Genomic DNA, 11305 nt, shown 5'->3' with positions numbered 1-11305 from the left:
TGTTATGTATATTTTACCACAATTTTAAAAAATAAAAAAGACATTATCACTGGAGAAACTGGGGGAGAGTACATGGGACCTCTCTATACTAGTTTTTCAACTTATATTAACCTAAAATTATTTCAAAATAAAAAGTTAAAAAAAAATAAATGAACAGACCATAGAAAGGGTAAAAATGTATTTATAAATGCAGAGGAAAAAATTATAAGAGGATATACCAAATGTTGTTTTTAGTCATGGGATTTGGAGGAAACATTTTCTTTTCCTTTTTTTTAATATTGTAGATTTGCTAAAATGCAACTGTATTATTACAATTAGGGGGAAAAAAACCTTACTTTTAAAAAGTCCTCTGCTACTTTTCTAATCAAACATAGAAACATGAGTCTCTTTTGACATCCAAGGGCCAAAACAGAGTCTTATTTTAAGATCTCCAGAAACTCACACAAAATTTATTTATAAATATATATTTACAGATTTATAAATCTATATTTATAGATGCAAATAAATTTTTGTTGAAGGAATTACAACCATCATCCCTCTAATCAGCAGTGAGATGAAAACCAGACAGACCCATTGCTGAAAAGCAGACAAAGGCACTAGTCGCAACCGAGGCTAACAAGGATGCTATATTCTGAACAGGAAAGAATATCATTGCCATCACAGCATTAGGGCTCTGGTGTCTTCCATCAGACTCCTCCATTCCTTGCACCACCACCCCCTCCCAGCCCAGCCCACTCACAAACTGCAGAGAAAGGGTTTCTCAAGAAGGAAAATCGCTTTGGGAAAGTTTGAGCAAAAATTCTCATCTCCTAGCTGACTGGCTATTATCGGTTAAATTGTGTTCCCCCCAAAAAGATATGTTGGAGTTCTAACCCCAGTACTTCAGAATGTGACCTTATTGGGAGATAGGGTCTCTAGAGAGATAACCAAGTTAAGATGAGGTCATTAGGGTGGGACCTAATCCAATAAGACTGGTGTACTTATAAAAAGGGGAAATTGAACACAGAGACAGACACACACACACACAGGAAAGATGATGTGAAGAGACACAAGGAAAAGACAGCCATCTAGAAGCCAAGGAATGCCTGAGATTACCAGAAGCTGGGAGAGAGGCCTGGGACAGATCCTCCTTTGCAGCGCTCAGAAGAAACTAAACTTTCCAAAACCTTGATCTTGGACCTGTAGCCTCCAGAACTGGGAGGCGATATGTTCTGTTGCCTGAGCCGCCCAGCCTGTGGTACTTTGTTATGGCAGCCCGAGCAAACTAACACGCTGGCCTTCATTGCATCTTCCAAGCTGGCTGCTTTCCTGACAAACCCATCTCAGGCCACGGAAGGGAGGGTTCTGCCTTTGGACTCAGCCATCGTTAGCTTAAACTCTCCTTCCCACACCCAAATCTGAAACGGCTGTTTCCCCGTTTGTACCTCAAAGACACAAGTTTGTCATCTGAGCTCCTCCAGCCCTTTTGCCTTATTATTTTCAAGTCTGATAACCAAGGATTGCTCATCAACACACTGGCTCCCCACCCTAATACCCATCCAGAAGGCTCCCTCCCCCAATGCCACCTCGCCACAGCCTGGAACAGGGACCACAGGACCTGATGACCTTCGGGACCCAAGATGCCGGCCACACTGGGAGCCTGAAGGGCAGAAGGCCATGTGGCCCTGCGCTAACCTTCCAAACAGCCAGTTACACTGGCTTGCATTTCCCAGGTCAATGGGGTGAGTGGGCACGGCCCCAGATCATGGCGCCAGGTTCCCACTCTGGGAGGGGCGGATGGTGGCTCCAAACCCACAGCTTGTGGCTTGGCCCAGAATCAAGGAAATTCACAGCCCACACACCACAACGGGGAGGGTGGTTGGTGAGTCCAAATGGGGTCATGAGCTCCAACTCTGTGTGGTTTGGCAGCATGAAAAACCGGTGATACTATCATCTTCGAACCTCACACCTTCCCCGCGTGGAGAGGAAGGACCTCATGGAGCCTTCACCACCCTGTTTCTGTAGTAGTGCATGTTGCTTCTCCAGGCTTGAGGGCAGGGGTGGGTACAAGGGCAGCAAACAACTTGCAGTGACCTTTCCTCTTCAAGCTAGCCAAATTCTTGGGCCATCTCAGCACACATCAAGTTCAGCCCAAGGTCAGATCTTAAAGCCAGGATGAGACCTCTATCCATTTCATCATCCAACAAATGCTTGCCAAGTGCCTATCATGCTCCAGGTACATTATAGGTACTGGGACTACAAGATGAGAAAGATATGATTCCTATGCTTGAAGAGCATGCAGTTGGGGGTAGAAGGGGCAAGGCGGATGCAGAAATGGACAACTATAAAATAATGTATATCCTAAGTGATTAGGATATACATATATAGCTGGGGGGGAATTAGAGGGGCCTGTGGTAGACAGAATAATGCCCTCCCCCTGAAAAAGATATCCACATCCTAATTCTCAGAACCTATGAGTGTTACCTTATACACAAAAGGAAGTTTGCAGATGTGATTAAATTAAGGATCTTGTGATGGGGGCATTTCCTGGATTATCCAGGTGGGCCCAATCTAATCACAAAGGTCCTTATAAGAGGGTCAGAGTCAAAAGAAAGAGGTGTGATGAAGGAAGTGGGGATCAGAGGGCTGCGCTTTGAAGTGGCCACAAGCCAAGGAATAGAGGCAGCCACTAGAAGCTGAAAAAGCAAAGAAACAGATTCTCCCTTAAGAGCCTCCAGAAGGAGGTGTTAGCAGTCCTGCTAACACCTTGATTTCAGCTCCATAAGACTCATTTCGGGTTTCTGATCTCCTGAGATGTAGGAGAATAAATTTATGTTGTTTAAACCATTAAGTTTGTGGTAATTTGTTACAGCAGCAATAGGAAACTAATAGTAATCAGTGCAGGATGGTAGGAGTGGGGACAATGACATCGCCTGGATAAGAAAACATCTGACACAGTCTTACAAAACAGGCAGGAAAAGTGGGAGAAGGGGGCCCAGCAGAGAAGATGGCAGATGTGTAGGGGGAAAGATGAGCAGTTGAGCACAGCTAAAGCACAAAGTTGTAGACAAGAAATGATGAGAGTTGAGCTTGTAAGATGGGCAGGAGCCAGATGGCACAGAGCCCTGCATTCTTGCTGAGGAGTGAGGATTTTAGCCTATGGCTCTTAGGAAGCCAGTGAAGGGCCTTATGCAGGGGAGTGACATGGTCAGTTTAATTCAGTTTAATATTAGGAAGAGCTGTGGCCAGGTGGACAAAGGATGGATTTCAGGAGACCAATTAGACTGTTGTTGCAATAGGCTTGACCAAGGATGATAAAGGCTAGGGTACAGGCTATTAAACCTGTTAAGGGAACTGGCTATTAAAAGGAACTGGCTTCAGTTAAGAGATGGAAAAAACAAGATCCTGATGTTGGTTGAATGGGGGAGCTGAAGGAGAAGAGGAATCAAGTATGACAGCCAGGATTCTGGCCTGGGGGCCTCAGAGCACATGAAAACAGAGAATAGAGGAATGAGAGCAGAATTAGAGGGGAAACTGGTAAGTTTGGCTTTGCACTTGTCGAATTTGAGGTGCCTATGAGATATCTGACAGATTTCCAACTGGAAATTGGACGCCCACATCTGAAGTTCAGGGAGAGATAAAAGTTAACAACTTTGGCTTGTAGGTAGGAGTTGAAACAATGAGAGTGAGTGAGATGGCTGGGGATGGGAGGTGGAGAACCACCATTTAGAAAGCAGGTGAAGGAAGAGGAGATCCAGGGGGAGATCAAGAAGGAACAGTCAGAGATAAGAGGAGAATCACGGAACTGGGATAGTAGGGTTTCTAGAAGGAAAGTATATTAGTCAGCTAGGGCTGCCATAACAAAATACCACAGACTGGGTGGTTTAAACAACAGAAATGTATTTTCTCACAGTTCTGGAGGCTGGAAGTCCAAGATCAATGTGTCAGCAGGTTTGGTTTCTCCTGAGGCCTCGCTCCATGGCTTGTAGGTGGCCATCTTCTCACTGTGTCCTCATGTGGTCTTTCTTCTGTCTGTGCACATTTCTGGTGGTGTGTCTTCCTCTTCTTATAACACCACCAGTTCTATCCTATTAGGGCCCATCCTTATGACCTCATTTACCCTTAATTACCTCCTTAAAGGCCCTATCTCCAAATACAGTCACATTGAGGGTCAGGGCTTCAACATATGAATTGACTGGGGTGTGGTGGGGGTGTTCAATTTGGTTCATAACAGAAGCAGTCCAGTGAAATAAATGAAAAATGTCCATTATATTTGGCAATGAGGAAATTCCTGATGATGCTGGAGAACAATTTCAATGAAGCAGTGTGAGAAGATGCCACAATGCAGTGGTACATGGTGAATGGAACAGTGTGAAGAAATGGAGTCAGCAGATGTGAGAACATCTTCAATAAGTCTAGATACATTGGGATGAGAAGGGGAAGATAGAGCACATTCAAGCTGGAATTGTGTTGGGTCAAGGTAAGGCAGTACTGGAGTGGCTTACCATTGTTTATGGGGCTCTACAGAATAAAGCTTTGTACGAAATTTCTGGGGGTGCCTCCTAGCCAAATGACATGTGGTCCTTCTAAGGACAGTGTACTAGTAAGTGTTCTCCAAAGAAACAGGACCAATAGAATATATATATATATATATATTGTCGTGGAAGAGGGAGAATCCCTCTCTGCCCTTTCCTTTAAGGTTCTTATGGCTGGCTAAATAATTAAAAGACAGGTTAGCAGGAGAAAATAATACCAAGTTTAATAACATGTATACATGGGAGAAACCAGGGAAACTGAGTTTCTCAACACAATAGCGGCGATTCTCATCTTAAATCATCTTCAGCTAAAGACAAAGGAGGATGTTGGGGGTGAGGAGGGAGACAGAAATCACAGTAATCAAGAGTATGCAGATTTAAGGCCTCATCCTCCACACTGATAAGTTTCTAGAGAGGCCATCCCCCCTACCCCCAGCACAGAAAGGGAGATACGTTTACAAATGGAGATTTCCCTTATAAATGTAAATGTTTGTCTGGCTACTCTTTGCAGGGCCACCTAGAGAATGTGGCTGGGAAGAGACAGAATTTTTTATGAGAGGGGCTTGTTGGTGCCTTTCCTACTGTAACATCTATTTTACATTATATTACAGCCATCATATGATAGTAACTCCTTCCTGGAACAGGTCGTCTATGTTAAATTCTTTAGGCAGTTCGGGAGAGGTCAAATGTCTGTCAGAGAAAATAATCAAGGTAAAGAGATATATTTCAGGGTGGCCAATTTTGATCTCCCACAATATACATATACATATACATATACATGTACATATATATACAGAGAGAGACAGAGAGATGCATTATGAGGAATTGGCACATGTGATTATGGAGGCTGAGAAGTCCCACAATCTGCCTTCTGTAAGCTGGAGACCCAGGAAAGCTGGTGGTATATTTTAGTCCAAGTCTAAAAACATGAGAAGCGGGGGAGCATCTGAAGTAAATCCCAGTTCAAAAGTTGGAGAAGATGAGCCGAGATGTCCCAGCTCAAGCAGTAAGGCGGGAAAAAAGGGGAGAATTTCTCTTTCCTCTGCCTTTTGTTCTCTTCAGGCCCTCAACAGGTTGGATGATGCCCACTCACACTGGGGAAGGCCATCTCCTTTACTGAGTCCACTGATTCAAATGCTAATCTCATCTGGAAACACCCTCACAGACACACCTAGATAGAATATTTAACCTGAGAGCTCCATGGCCAGTCAAGTTGACAGGTAAATTAGTCATCACAGGCAGGATGAACATTTTCAACTCGTTGCACCATGAACATCTGTCCATCTACTGAAGTAGATTTCTGCATATCCAAAGAGGTGGGCTGTGAGGCTTGCAGAAGTCAAAGACTGATCTTAAAAGGGACTTGCTGCAACCTGTCTTTGCTGGCAGCAGCAAGACTTCCCACACCAAGCAGGCAGGTCTGTGCCAGAGGGCTGAAGACAGACGTGCATGCCGCTTCATGCCTGAGTAAAAATGATAGCAGTTTTAAGAGCAAAGAGTTCAAATTTTGTATAAAGTAAAACAACGGGTAAGCTAGACATTTGACATATTAAAAAGAAGCATTTGGAGAAAAAATCAAGAACAGATGGTAAAGAAGAGAGTTTGGGATTGTTATGGAAGGTTTAAGAAAGGAAGAAGACGGGTCAGTGATGGAGCACAAAGGATCTGCCTTGTCATTCTCCAGAGCAATGGAGACACTGAAAGGTAAGCATGTTGGACCATTAATTGTGAGCATCATGGCTGAAGTGTTACATTCAGATGGAAGAGAACATGAACACCAGGGAAATTTCTGTGAAAACTTACCAAGGATTTTGAATGATGAACTTAAAACTAAAAAGCCTTGGCATTTGCTCCAATTTTTCAAGGGGAGTTTGAAAAAAATAAAACAAAAAAGAACACCTTTGAGAAAAATAGTAACTGATCACAGAACATGATGTTTCTATTATGATCCAGAAGCAAAGAGTCAACGTTTGTGGCAGAAAGCTTCAACATCCCTAAGACTTAGGAAAAATACCCATTTCAAAAGCAAAAGTGAAGAAAGTGCTCATCTGTTTCTTTAGCGTCAATGATATTGTTCATGCTTAATTCATCCCACAAAAGCAAAAAGTTGGTAATATTTTTTTTTGTGTGTGTATAAATATAACCAGTGATTGGGAAATGTTAAATACATCTTTAAAAGGACTCTTGCTATGATTTGTTTCTCAACCATGGCATTGCTTTGGCTCGCCACTTACTTTCTGTCACATGGTTTTTGATGAAAGATGTTATTTAACCCACTTGATTACCAATCTGTTTCCCCATATAAGATTCCAAATGACTTTTGGTTGTTAAAATATTTTTTAAATCCACTCACAAAGGAATGGGACTTGCCACTGTTGGTGGCATTCAAAAGAAGGGAATGAATTGGGGCTCCTTGGAGAAATGGCTGATTCTAGGACTGGGGAAGGGAAAATACCAGATGAACCTGGAGCATCTTGAAGTGTCAGAAAGTAAGGAAGTGCTCAAAAAACAAAGAGAACGAAGCGTGTCAAAGGGACACAGGAACCAACTTGAAAGAGCTCCCAATGGCCAAAGCTGGGCCAACCTGGGCAACAAAATAAATAGTGTGCATTGGATTATAACCTAAAGCATAGAATAGATATCCATGAGCCAATACTTATATTAATACAGTCATGCATTGGTTAACAATGGGGATATGTTCTGAGAACTGTGTTGTTAGGCGATTTTGTCATTGTGCAAACATCATAGAGTGTACTTACACAAACCTAGATGGTATAGCCTACTGCACACTTAGGCTGTATGGTACTAATCTTATGGGACCACTGCTGTACATGTGGTCCATCATTGACTGAAATGTCATTATGTGGCACATGACCGTAAGTGATTGAATAAATAAATAAATGGGGGAAAAGAGACATGTCTTTCTTAAAGAAGAACTTCAAATAATCTATGTCATACTCCCTCCTCTAAGAGGTGAAGCTCGACTCCTCCCTCCTCTCACTTAAGAATGAGCTAGACTTAGTCACTGACTTCCAAAGACTAAAGTGGAAAAAGGGAAAAACAGGAACTTGATAATGAAGAGACCTAGCAATCTCTACCTTAACCAAGTGATCAAGGTTAATATCATCAGTGACGTCATGGGGCTACCATGTACCCCCTGGTATGACATGATGAGAAGGGCACTTCAACTCTGTGGTATTCTTTACAAAAACCCCTAACCCCAATCTAATCATGAAGAAATCACCAGACAAACCCAGACTAGGAGACCTCCTACCGGACACCTGGCCAGGACTCCTCAAGACTCTCAAGGTCATGAAAAACAACAAAAGATTGAGAAACTGCCACAAACCAGGGGAGCCTGGGGAGACATGACAACTAAATGCAATGTGGTGCCCTGGGTTGGATCCTGGAACAGAAAGAGGACATTCATGGGAAAACTGGTGAAATTCATACAAAGTCTGGAGTTTAGTTAATAGTAGTGCACCAATGTCAGTTTCTCAGTTATGACAAGTGTCCCTGGTAACGTAAGAAGTTAACAATGGGAGAAACTGGGTGATGGATATATGGGAACTCTTTGTACTATCTTTGCAACTTTTCCATAAATTTAAAAGTTTTCCAGCATAAAAAGTCGATTTCTTTTAAAGAAAAAAACATGACGAATTCCAAGGGCATTACCAAAACAGAATTCCATAAAAGTATTTTGAAAAATGGCAGCAATGCTAGAACATGAGTTCAGTCTCTCAAGGGGCTCAACTCAACTCTGTTTTTGTTTTATTTCAATGAGGAATCTATCCCCAGAGAGTGAGGCAACTCGTCTGTAAGTTCTTTAATGCAGATCAAGGCTGAGAACTCAGACTCCTTGACTCTATACAACAACACAGCCTCCACACAATAGCTCACACTTCCATAGCACTCACTTTGTACCAGACTGTTCTAAGTGTCTTACATATGTTAACCATTTAATCCTCACATTTACTCCATTACCCCAAATTCCTATTTTGCAGATGGTTCCTGATGGTTCCACCATGCTAAATAGCAAAAGTAGAAAGAGTGGGTTTCATGCCTCCCATGTAGAGTTTGCACTGATGGCCCTTGCTAGCCTTTCGTCTTTGGAGGGTGGAACTAAAAGGATTTGCAAATGAACTAGGTGTAGGAGTTGAGAGGAGAGAGTGGTCCAGGATGATGCTCAGGTTGGGGCTTGGGCAAAGTGGAGTCTGTGATGCCCTTCACTACAAGAGGGAGCACAGCAGAAGCTGGTCTGGGGAATGAGATCATTTGTTTTGGATACACTGAGTTTAATGTGGACCAACATGCCTGAAGCTCCAGAGAATATTCTGTTCCAAAGACATAGTTTTGAGGACAACAATATGTTGACAATCCATGGAATTTTGGGGGGAATCACAGGTCATATCAAGACTTCATGAACCCCTGGTCCCAGCATTCCCGCAATTAAATACCCCACCCCTCAGTTGTCCCTCTCTCTGGTTCCTTTGTGAAAGTCTACGTCAGGAGGTGACCAAAACATCAACCTGGCCCCAGTAGCCACCTTCCTTGGGGTGCACTTGCCAATCATTCCACATCGTCAGATATGGGTTCCTCTTCTCCCTGCCTCTAAGCATCCCAAAGTTCCTACCCAAAGCATCACTTCCTAACATCCTCTACTCTGGACATCTCAAGACTTCATGATGGGAGAGTTGAATCTCCCATCATGCCCAAGGCCCCAGGTCAGGTCCAGACTTGCCAGGCTTTCAGGCCTGCTGATAGCAGAGGAGGGCCCTTAACCTCATGTCCCCCCGGATCATCAGAATGCGACCTAATTTGGAAATAGGGGCATTACAGATATGGTTAGTTAACATGAGGTCATACTGGATTAGGGAGGGCCCTAAATCCAATGGTGAGGAATACTGGTGTCTTTATAAGAAGGCTATGTAAAGATGCAGGGAGGAAGACCACCTGAAGACGGAGGCAGACATTGAAGCTATGAGTCTACAGCCGAAGAAAGTCGAGGATTGCCAAGAACCACCAGAAACTGGAAGAGGCCAGGAAGGATCCTCCCCTAGAGCCTTCAGAGAGAGCATGGCCCTGCCAACACCTTCATTTCAAACTTCTCCTCTCCAGCCCTGTGAGAGAATAAATCTCAGTTGTTTCAAGCCACCCAGTTTGTCGTAATTTCTTACAGCAGTCCTAGGAAACTAATACAGCCAGAGAAATGTGAGATACTGAATATGCAAATGGACAAAGGCCAGATCACACATGACAATAGAATTCCGACCGTCAACCTCTGCAATAACCAGTCCGCAAAACCAAACCCCAACCTCTGCAGCCATCGGCCCAGATGGACAGAACTTGGTCAGCGACTGCCAACTTCCTTTGTTTTGCCCTTGCTTCCAACTCAGAACCAACCAGAAAAAGCCGAATATGCTCCCAAACCAATCACATAGGATGTTCTGATTCTAGTCAGTCTGCCTCCAGCTTCTCCGTGACAACGGCCCCCAATCAGGGCCCACCTGAAGCCTACCCTTTATTCCCTGTAAAGCTTTCCCAGTCCTCTGCCTGCCGTTGAGTCTCTGTCAAACGCAAGTGATGGTTCTAACTCCCTTGCTGCAGCAAGCTCTGACAAATAGCCTCTGTTTGTTCTCACTGGATGGTCTTCATTATTTCCACACCTGGGATTTGTGGGTGTATTCGTTGGCTAGGGCTGCTATAACAAAGTTCCACAGACTGGGGGGCTTAAACAACAGAAATTTATTTTCTCACAGTTCTGGGGCTGGAAGTCCAAGATCAAGGTGCCGGCGGGTCTAGTTTCTCCTGAGGCCTCTCTCCTTGGCTTGCAGATGGCTGCCCTCTCACTGTGTCCTCACGTGGCCTTTCCTCTGTGCTCATGAATCCCTGATGTCTCTCTGTGTGATCAAATTTCCTTTTCTTTTAAGGATACCGTCAGATTGGATTAGGGCCACCCTAACAGTGACCTCATTTTAACTTAATCACCTCTTTCAAGGACCTAATCCAAATATATTCAAATCCTGAGATATTGGAGGTTAGAGCTTCAATATATGAATTTGAGGAGGACAGAATTCATCCCATATCAGGGTGGAAGAGACTGAGTCAGGTGGGGTGAGACAGAGTTGTGTGAATACCATCTTGATTAGCCATGTATCTCTCTTGTAAAAATGCATTATTTGCGTGTAGCTATTAGACAGTTTGTGTACAATAGAGCTGGAAGCTTGAGATGACAAGACATCAAAGTGAAGATAGAGTATTTCAGAGTCAGTATTAACATACAGAGAATTGGGGTCTCAGTATACTGGCCTAGGAAATAACTGTGTGGGTGGAGGGGGGAGGCCAGGTAACTGTCTAGCTTCTCTCATGGTCATCTCATCTTGGCAAGTTTCTATAAGGTCACCAAAGGAAAACAGTCAAATGGACATACAAGCATTTGATACATGGGGAAAACGCTTCATCACGCAACCAAGGTCCACGATTACTTGTTTCCAGGGTGACGAATGTACCTATAGTAGGAGGAGGCAGTGCTCTGGCTGCCCTCTGTGAAGGATGTTGGTACCCAAAGTTAGAGCCCTATTTATTTCAGCCCTTCCATTTTTATATTTATAATGTATTTGAGGGCACGTACTCTGGATTAAGGGAGTACTTTCCTTTCCCTTAAGTGCCCTTCAGCTATCCACTAATCTAAGTCATCTAACTCCTCTCAACATTTACTCTCAACCCAGCTCTCATCAGTCCACCCACCGATCCATCCATCCACTATCCATCTAACCACCCACACATCCAAG

Source organism: Diceros bicornis, chromosome 27 (assembly GCF_020826845.1).
Source record: "Diceros bicornis minor isolate mBicDic1 chromosome 27, mDicBic1.mat.cur, whole genome shotgun sequence".
Lineage (NCBI taxonomy): Eukaryota > Metazoa > Chordata > Mammalia > Perissodactyla > Rhinocerotidae > Diceros > Diceros bicornis.
The sequence above is the reverse complement of the archived record's forward strand: the minus strand, read 5'-3'. Positions refer to the sequence as shown.